The sequence below is a fragment of the Fukomys damarensis genome, unplaced genomic scaffold, assembly GCF_012274545.1.
Source record: "Fukomys damarensis isolate Sample0158 unplaced genomic scaffold, DMR_v1.0_HiC HiC_scaffold_3, whole genome shotgun sequence".
NCBI classification, from domain to species: domain Eukaryota; kingdom Metazoa; phylum Chordata; class Mammalia; order Rodentia; family Bathyergidae; genus Fukomys; species Fukomys damarensis.
This window is the reverse complement of record NW_022900915.1, coordinates 12748987-12761689: the sequence shown is the minus strand read 5'-3', so window position 1 is coordinate 12761689 and position 12703 is coordinate 12748987. Positions and strand designations below refer to the sequence as shown.

At 38.3% G+C, this 12703-nt stretch overlaps 1 long non-coding RNA gene across 1 annotated transcript in view; it reads right to left on the bottom strand.

Moving 5' to 3' along the window:
* Positions 1 to 12196, bottom strand: part of LOC104864224 — a 54693-nt gene extending 42497 nt beyond the window's left edge. The window contains exon 1 of the long non-coding RNA XR_780792.3: positions 12128 to 12196. This is a non-coding gene — a long non-coding RNA (uncharacterized LOC104864224). The remainder of the gene's footprint in view (positions 1 to 12127) is intronic.
* Between the last annotated feature and the right edge of the window lie 507 nt (positions 12197 to 12703).

The window sequence follows — 12703 nt, the reverse complement described above, 5'->3', positions numbered from 1 at the left end:
AAAAAAAAAAAAAAAAAAGAATTTAAATATATCAAGCAGAAGAAAAGTTACTTATCCTCTTAAATACCTTGAAATGCACATACTTGTTTAAAGCAAAAATCATAACATAGTTTTCTGTAATCTTGAAGCTTTGTCAGTTTAAAGGAGAGGTTTATTTCGGCTCATGCTTTCAGTCCAGGGTCCACTAACTACAAGAAAGAAATGTTGTGATGGAAAGACAAGAAACGGGAAACCTGTTCACAGCATGTCCGCCAGGAAGAAAAGAGAGGAGGGGGAAGACAGTGATAAAATACACCCTTGCAAGTCCTCTGCTTTCTGACCGGGTCCTACCAACAAACATCAGACTTTTGGAAGATAATTTCCACCCTCCAAAAAGTTTATGTCTATCTCATTATGCAAAATGTGCTTAGTCCATCTTAAGTGTTGCCATAGTCTTAACAGTTCCAGCATTGCTGTGAAATACAAGTGCAAAGTCTCTTCTGAGATTCAAAGTGAATGCTCAGCTGTGAGGCACTGTTAAAAGCAAACTTAAAGATAAACACTTCCGATATACAATGGTACAGTGTAAATATTCCAATTCCAAAATAGAATAATAGGGGAACTGATATTAACTGAACTAAAATAAGAACAAAACCTAGCAGGCTAGACATAAAATCCTGTAGCTTCGTGCTTCACATCCAACACCTACGGAAGGTTGTGCTGAGATGTGAACCCCAAGAGGCTTGGAAAGCACCATCGCTATGACCTCGCCGGTTGCGGCTCATACGGCCACTATCTTGGACTAGTGTAACTCACCATCTGCCGTTATCCGCAGCATATGTTACACGTTCCTGACATCTCTAACTTCTTGAGGTCTCAACTGCACAGTCAGCTTCAAACTGCCTGGCCTCTCGGCTTTCTCTGAAATCTGGGTAGAAGTCTCCATGACTCCATAACGCTTGCATTCTTTATGCTTGTAAAACTGGCGGCATGTGGATGACTTCAAGGTCTGCTGCCTGTTCAAGCAGTACTTTAGCCCCCTTTAATCATAGCTGCAGGGGCCTCTGAGTGCCTAAATGGCTGAGAAAGTGAAACTAGTCCAAGGATACTGATTCCTTAGTTAGTATTGAACAGGAGGCTCTCAGGCTCTCTTCTCATATAGACTTCAGGCCATCTTCTTCCTTGTCACTGTTCTTTTTAATGCTAATCTTTTTAATGCCCAATAGTCTTCTTGGCCACAACTCTGTAGCCACCTCCATTCTGTTAAATTTCAAATTTTTCAAATCATTCAGCTCTGCTGTGTGTGACTGATTCTCATTGTTAATCTGGCTAAAAGTATCAAGTACTACTCGTGCTACAGCCCGAACATTGTGATGCGTTGACATTTCCTCTGACAGATTCGTTCATCACTGCCCTTAATTGTGATATTCCAGAAAGCATTAGAACATGGGCAAAATGAAGACATTTCTGCCACCTTGTAATACACATAGTCTCTATTCTAACTGCCAGTGAAATTCTGGTTTCCAATTGAAACCTTCTGAGTCTGGCCTTTACTATCTGTAGTCCTACCAGAAATTTGGTTTTCTCTGTCAATCTCAGTTTATAGCATTCTAGGGCAGTGATGGTGAACCTTTTAGAGACTGAGTGTCAAACTGCAACCCAGAACTAACGCAATTATTACGAAGTGTCAACACCGCGATTAAAACTGAATATTGAGGTTTTAGTGTAGAAAAAAACAGATCATACATTATCATCGTCTCTCTTAAAAGAAAAGCTGACACCACCATAAATTTACCACGCTGTTCTAGGGCTGGCGTAGCTGGCATCACCAGCTTCCAGCAAACACTTTCCAAACACTTCCAGCAAATCAGTTCCAAACACTTCTGAACCCCATGATCATTAGAGACACAGCAATGACACCGCTTCTCTGGTACCAATACCTGTCTTAGTTACTTCCCATCACTGGGGTGAAATACCTGACACCCCAAATTGAAATGAGGAGAGGTTCATTTTGGCCCACAGTTCAGTTCATGATTGGTTCGCTCCAAGGCAGACACAGAATAGTGAAAGAGCCTGGCAGAGGAAAACTCTTCCCTACACTGTAGCCAGGAAACAGAGAGAGGCAAGGAGCCAGGTGTAAGAATACACCCTTTCAAGGCACCTACCTCCCTACCAATCCCCCATCTCTAACCATAAAAATTTGGGGAGACATTTTAGGTCTAAACCACCATACCACCCCCCACATGCACAAAAAGAATCCTAAACAAAATGATAGAAAACTGAACTCTGCAACATATTAAAGGTGTTACACAACATGATATCATTGTAGTTACCCTTTGAAATACAAAGTTAGTTCAACATATAAAAAACTAACAATTGTAACATACCGTATTAAACATGGTATAAAAACTACAGGATCATCTCAAATGACTCGGGCAAAAAAATCATCTGTGAGCTCAATAACATTTCATGACAAAAATATTTATCAAATTAGGAATAGAAGGGGACTTCCTTAACCTGATAAACACTGTCAAAGCAAAATGTAACATTATACTAAATGCCAAACTATTGAGTGTTTATCCTTCTGTACATCAGGAAGAAGACAAGGCTGTCTGCTCTTAGCACTCCTCTGCAGTACTGAAAAGGCACTTCTAGCCAAGACAAGAGGCAATCAAACATAAAAGGCACACAGTGCTCCACTGCAGAGCTGCATCTCCATCCCCAAAATAAACTTAAAATGAGAAAAGTAGGAGGGTTTATACCTCTCAATTTGAAAATCTATTCCAAAGCATCAATAATCAAGAAAACATGATACTGGCATAAAGATAGATACATAGTTCAGTAGAATGTAATACAGACTCCAGAAACAGAGTTAATTATATTCATCTTCTCTAAGGATCAACTTCAGATTCACCTGTCTGTGTTTTATCAATTTTCTGTTTCAATGGTTTTAGCTCTCATTACTTTGTTTTCCTTTCCTCAAATCATTTGTGCTTAATTTTCTCATCATTGTTTATATCCTTAAGACACATGCCTAGATAATTAATTTTTATCTTTTTTCTAATAGAAATACCAGTTTGGGGTATACAAATACCAAATTTTGTTACACTTAATATAATCTTTCATTATGTCCTTATCCTTATACCCTCACTTTCACAAAAATATTGTGCTCCCTACTTTACAGGTCAGGAAATTCAGTGTGAGAGAGGTTAAAGCTCTACCCGAGAATCCCACAACTAAATTCACAGGCCTAACACTGGAATTCCAGGTCTCTGGAAAACGAGAATTTTTCTACTATAGCAAGCCACATTCCTGATATGCTGAACCATCTCATATATCGGAATGAACCTCCCATGTCAACATTTACTCAGTATCATCTTAAACAGAGAGGAACTGGGCATGATGACCACTGAGATATCTGTGCCGTCAATTCTTTTAAAAATTGCAAAGATAGATGCTTCTCTAGAGAGAATGCAAGACGTGTTCTCATGTTCTCATTCAGACAACCTGTTTCATTGAATTCAAATTGTACGCATAAGAATGCAGGTAGCACAGCTGATAAATTCACCTGGTAAGCAACACTCGCACCCTAATTCAGAAATATAAAAGGGCAAAGGATGTGCTTTGGGTAATACAATACACAGAGAGACAAAAATGGATAAAACCTGATCAAAATCCTGGTTGAGTGTGCCTCTACCTACTTGGAGCCCTAAAATACTTTCAAGCTAACTAATTTTTCTCATTTCTGTGAGAGTATTAACCAAATTTTTAGACTTCCAAAACTATGGTAGTAGTTTGCCTAAAATTTTTGAAGAACCAAAGATGGAAATTTTGTGGTTTTTTGAAATATTAAAATAATAGAAACAAAAATTTTTCCATAAGGGAAGCTACTTAAAGATGCATAAGTTTTACAAGTGGATTTTGTTTTCCCCTTATTGGAGGATAAATTCACCTGAAACAGCAGTCTGAATTTGACTCAGCATCCCAAATATTATACGCTTCTATGTGTCCAATTATTTTTAAATGCTGGAGACACAGACATAGAAATATTTTAAATCATTCAAAATATAGTTCTAAGAAATTGAGAATATCCTTCAGAAGCTTATTGAATCTTGAGCTGATTGGTGGGAGATGAAAAGTAGTAACTCATGCTTCAGGCATGAGTGATATCTAGAGCTTCTGAGGTAACGCCTTCTCCCCACACCCGAGTGCTTATCTGGTCGCCCTCATCTTCTCTCAATTCACAGTCCTCCTTGGTTTTTTTGTCATGAATCCCCTGATTACTTAAAAGAAAACTAAATGTTAAAAAATAGGATACAGTGAAGACTGAAATGTATATGTAGATATTATAGGCATACATATGAATCCTATATTTATACATAATTTTCGACCATGCAGTATGCCCACAAAAGCAAATATATGTGTGTGTACCTATGAGGTTTGGGAAATGTTTCATCTTTTCAATAATGCTACTTTTCTATTCTGACAATGCAAGTATACATTTGCACGGGAAAAAGAGCTCAAATTTAATGTTTTAAAGCACTTAAATCAGTAGGGCATTCAAGTCAACATCAACTCAGCCTCCAAACGGTAGGAGGGGTGAACAACTGTCACAGTGCACACCGAGTTGGGAGCGAGTCCAGAGAACTCTGACGACCAGCTCTGCCTCCCTCATCCAGGGCGCAGAGGAAGCCTTAGGATTCCCTAAACCTTACACGAGAAGCCAGCTTACCCAGGGATTCTTCAGCATGTTCCAACCAGAGGGCCTTAAAATCTGTGTTTCCTCAGTCACACCGCTTCTGGCTTTAATAACACAATAACGCGCTCTGAAGGCCGCCCCCCCATGTGGGAAGGTTGTCAAGGAGAATCTATTTACACAGCCACCTGAGCATCTTTCCGTCTCACTGGAGCCTTTCCTCAAATCACATTCTCATTCTTTCACAGCCTTCAGTGGCCTGCTTGCTAAGAAAGGATTTCTTTCTTTTTTTATTACTAATCTAAAGCTAACTTGAAACCTTTCTATTTATATGGCTCTAAGCACATTAAAGAGTGCCAGATATTCTTAGAGTTGACCTTAATTTTCTATGTTTGAAATATTTGAAAATTACTGAGATACTGTAGGTCCTAGAATAAGTAATTTATAATTAATAAAGTATTTCAGATCAATTTGACAAATAGACATTGAGAACCCACTATGTGCGTGCACTTTTAGCTTCTGTGTGGGCTAGTGGAAGGATAATATTTTTGCTCCTAGAAATTTCTAACCCAAACCTGTACCTGCATTTAATGTGTCTTAGACCGTGCACCTGCAAGGTCCCAGGAATCCATGAGCATTGCTAGAATTTCTTCCTTATCATCTAGGAAGGACTCTAGTGAGCATGCCTGGAAATTCATTACAAAGCATTCCTTTAAAGGACAAAATGCTTGGAGGTATACAGAGACCAATCCCTCAGAAGGATTAATGATATCTGGCATGAAAGACAGTTAGTACAATCCAATGCTCTTTGTTTTGAAAATTTGGAGAAAAGTTGTCGCTATGGGGAATCCTTGTGAGGCAAGGGGGTATCATTGCAGAGCTCCGTGGTGGTGTCCATGCAGAATGCCAGATTCATTGAAGACCAACGCCATCTTTCAAACTGTCAGCACTTGTTTTCGGTGATGCTAGCAGGAGGCAGTGAACTGTGGTTTACTTCTCCCAGAGAGTGGAAGTCAAACTGATCCGTCTCTTCCGGATCCATACATCTCCACATCTGCATCACACATCACTTCTGGTCTTCACTGATGAATCAGACAAAGAAAGCATCATGAAGGAGAGCCTGAGTCTTCTGCAATTTAATATATAGACGCTTAAACAATGAATTGGGTTAAAAAAAGAGATGTGACTATAGTTCTTCCTTGGGTTTGTAAAACACTATCTACTGGATAAGAACAGGAAGAGTTTCATATCAACACAGTTATACACATATAGATACAGATATTCCAGAGCCACAGTGTTGGTCAGTCTTACAGAACAGTGTTGTTCAGCCTTCACATTGTGCTTGTGCACGTAGCAACTCTGACGAATGTATAGAACATATTATATTTGTCCTTTTTCAACTTATCATATAACTGCCATTGTATGTGGAAATACTTTTACTGTATTACATTTAAAAGCTAGAGTGCTACATTTCATAAATGCGCCATTATTTATCTATTCAATTCTTTTTTTTTTTTTTTTTTTTTTTTTTTTTGGTAACAGGGATCATACTCAGGGCCTTGCGTCTGAGAGGCAGGCGGCGGATCCACTGAGCTAAATCCCCAGCCCTCAATTCTATATCGATGTACATTTTAATCTACAATTTTTCTATTCCAACAATGTTGTAATGAGTATGCTTTTACATAAGTCCTTTACATTTTCTACTTATGTACTTCAGATAAAGTACCTAGAAATAGAATCAATGGATAAAAAGCTGCTTATCTTGGAAATTGATATATATTTTTCATCCCTTGCTTAAAATGTTTAGCAGCTCATGCTCAGCTGAAAAATAAATATTAGGCTGGTTTGTTTGTTTTCTTTTTATTAACATTATGAGTAAGTTGCAGTGTCTCCTTATGGAGGGCAGTGCGCATTTCCATGTGTGCGTGGACAGTGCCTGGAGGGGAGGTCACTGCTGGTCAGACACAAACAGTTTGTTTCTCTCCTTTTACTTGAGCACCCAGCTTGATATACCATAGTTTCCATCTCTCCTCACAATAAGCTTCATTGTAGGCCTGAAACTGCTTGGTAGAAGTAGGTGGAGGTAAGTATCCTTTTCAGTCCTGCCCCATAACAATCTCCTGCAGTCTACGATTTATTTTTCTCCAGTCATGTGCCACTGAGTACAGTACCATAGGGCACTAGGTGGTTGCATAAAGTACAATGTCTCCAGCATCAACCTTTTCCAACCCTCTAACCTGTTTCAGGGAGAGAAACCCATATTTATTCTGTTCTATCAGTGGTAATCATTATTATTATTTTTTTTTTTTTTTGCACAAGGCTTGCTACACAGAAATTATCACACATGTGGCAGTTATTCCTATATTATTATGGTAAAGAGAATGTGAAGTGTGATGTCAGGAAGGCATGCACCATGGAGCTCGTGAGGAAATTCCCCATAAGCATAACTTGTGGGTGAAGAGTTGAGGAACTTAGCAGTGCATATAAATAACATGGATTTCATTCCACCCTGCCAAATTCTCCACTAATTAGCATTTTGGGTTTTAGACAGTTTTTACCTTCTCCTAGGACATAATTTCCTCGTGTGTATAAAAAACCCCAAGAGTAATAACTTCATATTGATCAATCACTCTGTGCCATGACTTGTGCTAGGATATTCCCATTCAATTTGTACACAATCCTCAGAAGAAACTAGGGAGCCAGATTTATTGGCTCCAATTTACATGTGAAAACAGGAATTTATTGTGCCTAGATTCACACAGGTAGAAGAAAATAAATGTAGAATTGGAACCACATCCTATCTGAATACAAATATATAATCTCAAATCACAAATATGTTAGTTACATTCTTTATGCCCTTATTATAAGGATTAAATGGAAGAATATATTTGGTGCAGTGCCCTCCCTCTTATACACAGGCGCTTATTTATTTCAACAGTATTAATCATTACTCGTTGTGGTTAGGGTTTGCAAGGGAAATAGATTTAATACAGGACACATAGTTTATAGGATTATTTTATAATAGTCACCTAGAAAGTCAAATGCAGAGGACTGCAAGAGATCTAACTGCACACTAGAGACCCACAGGAGCCAGTGAAGGGCCTGGATCCCACAGCAGTGTCCGCATAAGTCCATGTGAAGGCCTAGAGCCCAAGGCAATGTCCCCCAGGAGTCCAGCCAGTGGCCTAGAGCCCGTGGTAATAACTCATGCATGTCTGTATTGACGATCTGCACCTGGAAGGCCCAAAGAGCAGGGGTGAAAGCCAGAAGACCTGTGCAGGTGGAGAGAAGGATCTGGGCCGCCGGGCTGAGGCGTCTACACTGGAGGCCGGAAGTGACACTGATGGGGACGACCGGAGCTCACCTGATGAGAACAGTGTCCATTCCCAGTGACAATGAAGACCTGAGCTCCTCCTCCAGACAGATAAGCTCGCATCAGGAAAAGCAACTGCAAACAGCAAGCTCCTCCTAGGAAATCAACAGCCCACCATGTTTCCGTCCAGTTCTCTTCTTATGCCATTGGCAATAATCCTCAGATGGGTCTTCCAAGCCCAACCAAACAGATTCAGTTCCGATGGGTGTTCCAGGTTGATCATTAGTTAATCCACCACTCACCCATTACATTTAGCTTAGCTTTTCAAAGCTACCTCAAGAGGGTATTTTTATCAACAATTTCTTGCCTTAGGGTTGTATCTCAGCCCTCAGATGATGCAAATTAGAGTAGTAAGATCTAAACAAAAGCTGAATTTTTTTGAAACATTTTAATCACCTTTTTATCCACTTACTCTCCGTGTACTATTTTAAAATATTTACAGGCTTCCAATAACTATACTAGCATTTGACTTCATCCAAAAAATTAATTCTGGATATCAGAAGTGTATCACTAAACTCAGCTTTGTTTCCATGCCCAAATAGGATCTGATAAAGGAATATCTAGTATTACTTTGGTACCTATAAACACACACACACACACACACACACACACACACACACACACACACACCAAAAGAATATTCACCTCAAAGTTTAAAACTCAGCATCTTATTTTAGTAGCTGTTTTCTTAATTTTTTGTTTGTCTTTGTTTGTTTAGTTGGTGTGGTTTGGATTTTTTAAAAATACTCTTTGAAGGCCTGAAATAAGTTGGCTTTTGCTTTTAGGGCTCATGGAATAAAAATTTCCACTACTTTACCTGTTATTTTTGCAGGCCTACTGGTTTCCATAGCCAATACATTCAGAATTCTCAATCTGTCATGGCAATAGCTACCATATGTAGAATTTATACCATGCGCCAGGAAAATAATTAATTGCTTTATATGACACAGCAATCTCATAACTGAGGTCCTATGAGTATTTCATCTATTCTGAGCAAAGAGGAAAAAAAGGTTTAGAGAAGTTCAACCATTTCCCATACATAGCACGCAGCCAATAAGAAGCAGAGTCCACCAGTTCTTATAGTCTGAGTACTGGACATATACTGGTCTCTCACCTTTCTAATTTTATGCCTGAATCCATATAAATAGATATTAAAAATATGGTTATCCCTGTGTGCAATGCGATATTCTACACCATAACACAGTAACTCCTTTTACTCTTAGTGCAGCCCTATGGATTTTGCGAACTATTTTACCCCCATCTTACAGGTGATGATTCTGAGACATTAAAAACAGATGGAGAGACATGCCTAATTACACAGGTGAACTGGCAGTAGATCCAAGATTTGCACCAACACAGTCTGCGCGTGCCTTCACATAGTGTCCCACCTGGAGTGGAGGTGGTGGGGATCCTTAACTCCTCCAACTCTGGCCTGCTAAACATAACAGTCTTGTATTCTTCCATCCAAAGTGCATGATTAGCATACTCTATGTTTCCTTCTTACTAAGAAAAAAAGGATTTTCTTCTTTCAACAAATATACATACAATACATATATATATATACATATATATATATATATATATATTTCTGTGAGTTTATGTCTGCTTATTCAGAGAGCAAACATCATTTGTTTATCTTAGGAGAAATCTGAAAATATCGAGTCAGACTGGCCTCCAAGTACCTGCCAAGCAGAAATTTTGACACTGTAAAAATTTCACTTTATTTGACTGTTTCTCCATCCCAGAGTTCTTGGATTTTCACTCTCGATTTCCCTTGCTGTCAATGACTTTGGTAGACTTTTGATTCATCATAGGGCACAATTGTGTTTCCTCTTGTTTCTTTTTTTAAGAATAAGAATGTATACTCTGCTTTTTTCTCCACCTGTTTTCCATTTAATTTTCACATCATCTAGTTTTCTGTCCCTACATATCTCTAATAAAGTAGGTAACATTTGGAAAGATCTCAGATCTATGACAACCATAAATGTCTGCTACCATTCAGCTTACAGCAACCATAGGTATCTATTATCTTCTGAGGTTCTTCTGGATCCTATGCTTTTAGAACCCCACTGCTTTATATCACCATTATCTTGCTTAAATTCTCCCAACAACTTTTCCTGTACCAATAACTGATCATTAAAACAATTTTACTCGAATGGATAATTAGAAATTGAAACGGTTTTGTCTCAATGTAATTCCGCATGTCAAGATTTAGTGGTGGGGATAATGAATAGAGAATTTAAGCTTCTCGGTTCCCCAGTCACTTTCTAATTATAATTTGGCTTCCCCTATAAATTAGGAAAAATAACAACAACTGCTAAAAGTGCCTTACAGGGTTACTTAATAGGGCTATTCATAAGGAATTATTGTGGGATGATAAAGAACTCCACAAAGAGACCCATCCTAAACTCTACAATCTACACTTCAGTCGGGACAAGCATCACTGATAAGCAGTACCACTACTAACAACACAAGTAAACTGACAGAGTCCATTACTGAGGAAACAACATTTACTGAGAATTTGCTGTGCATCAACTACTTTACCAGGTTCCCAAAAGACAGAAGAGTATAAGATATGGAAAATCAATTAAAGTAGCACATTTATGGAAAGCTGCTACTTACTGGGCATACGACAGGTCCCAGAGACCCAACAGAGAGTGAGAGAGCCCCATCTGGTATAGCCCATGAGAAGACAAGTAAAAGAACATTTAAACATAGTGTAGTGGACCTTATGATAGAACATCAAGTGAACACTTGAGTGAAAGTAGTGGTTTAAAGTGCAGCACTGTATGCAGCAATACCTAAAGAAAGTTGTTTTAGTTTCCAAGGGTTGCTGTAATAAACTGAGTGCTTTAAGAAAATAGAAACTGATTATCATTATCATAGTTCAAGAGAACAGAAATTTAATTCAAGGTGTCCACAAGGCCTATGAGAAGACCATCCACTGGGTACCTCTTTCCTCTCTTACAGTGGTATGGAAAATTCTTGGTATATCTTGGCTTATTGGTGAATCATTCTAGTTTCCCCTTTCATCTTCATATGGTCTTTTTTGACACATCCTTATATATCCTTTTCTGTCTTATATAAGGACACTTCTGTGGAATCTAGTCTTCCTTCTATTTCAATATAATCTCATCTTTGTCCTTACTGTTCTGCAAAGACTCTTTTTCCAAATAAAGTCATTCTGAGGTTCCAAGTGGATATGACTTTTGTGGAGACATTATTCAATTCACTAACTATGGGAAAAAACATTTTAATGGACAGATGAGACCAAAATATACAAAGTACTGGAATAAAGAAAAAGAATGACATGTTCAATTAATTTTTTTTTTAAATCAGTACAGCTAGCCAGGTGTGGTGGTGCACGCCTGTAATCCCAGCACTTGGGAGGCTGAGGCAGAAGGATCACTGCGAGTTCGAGACCAGCCTGGACTCACAGTGAGTTCCAGAGCAGTCTGAACTACATAGTGAGACCCTGTCTCAAAAAACAAAAAAAATCAGTACAGCTAAAAGAAGGAAGGCTAGGAGAAAGTTGAAAGAGATTAAAATAGATACAAAATAGCGTGTTATAAATTTAACTAGGAAATTTGAAATTTATTCTGAAAGTAATGGGAGAAAAAGCAAGTGTTTCAAACAAATAACTGACATGATACAGATTGTTTCAGCAAGACTATCTTGGCCTTCAGCGGAGAATTAAATGTGTAGAGACAGTTGTGGTGGAAGTGAGAGAATGATGACTTGAATCATAAGAGTAGCAGTGAAGAGACAGAAAGGTGATGAGTTTGGGAAAGAAAAAATAAAGTTAAATTTGAAAAAAGACTTAAAGGAGGTGAGGGGAAAGCATGGAGGTATACATTTTTATATACTTTGTTTTTTAATCATTTTTTTCTTTTTTCCTATCACCAACTGGATTTACAGTCAACTGTACTGATTGTCTTCATAGATGCAATTGTTTTCTCTTTAATGTGATGATGTGGGTCAATTTATTTTTATCCTCTATACGAAATAGAAGTCTCTTGTTCCCAAGACATAATAATTGAATTGAATTAATGTAAAAAAATAAAGTGATTTTTACTCACAGACTCAGACGTAATGATGTAAACACCGCCCATCCCAATTTTTTCTCTTTCCATCTCTCAGTTCTACCTTTTCACCTGTTTGGGGAGGTGGGGGAACAAATGTTACCGTGGCTCTAGCTCACATCAAGTTTACACTAGTAACTCTCACAGCAGAGTCTCACCCTCCAAACAAAGAAAAAAAGTCTTCTTGTACCACTTTGGATCTTGTTTTAACCCCTAAATCGATACTGTACTTCAGGAAATGATATGCTGTATTTGGCCTGGATCAGGGGCCACAGTTTGAGATTGAGTCAGCACCACCTGCTTTTCATGGATTGAGCAGATAATTACTGAGAGAATAAGGCATGTTTTCTCAAATAAACAGCAGTGTTGCACACAAAAATAATAACGATAAATAATGGAGATTCAGCATGTGCATATGTACTCAATACAATGTACAAAGCAATCATCTTAAGTCAAGGTAAAGACAAGACTAAAGATAAGATATTGAATTCACAGTTAATTCCATCTGCTGCAGGTGTTGCCTAACTTGTCCACCCATCCATCAATCTATTTATCCACTCATTACATGTTTAT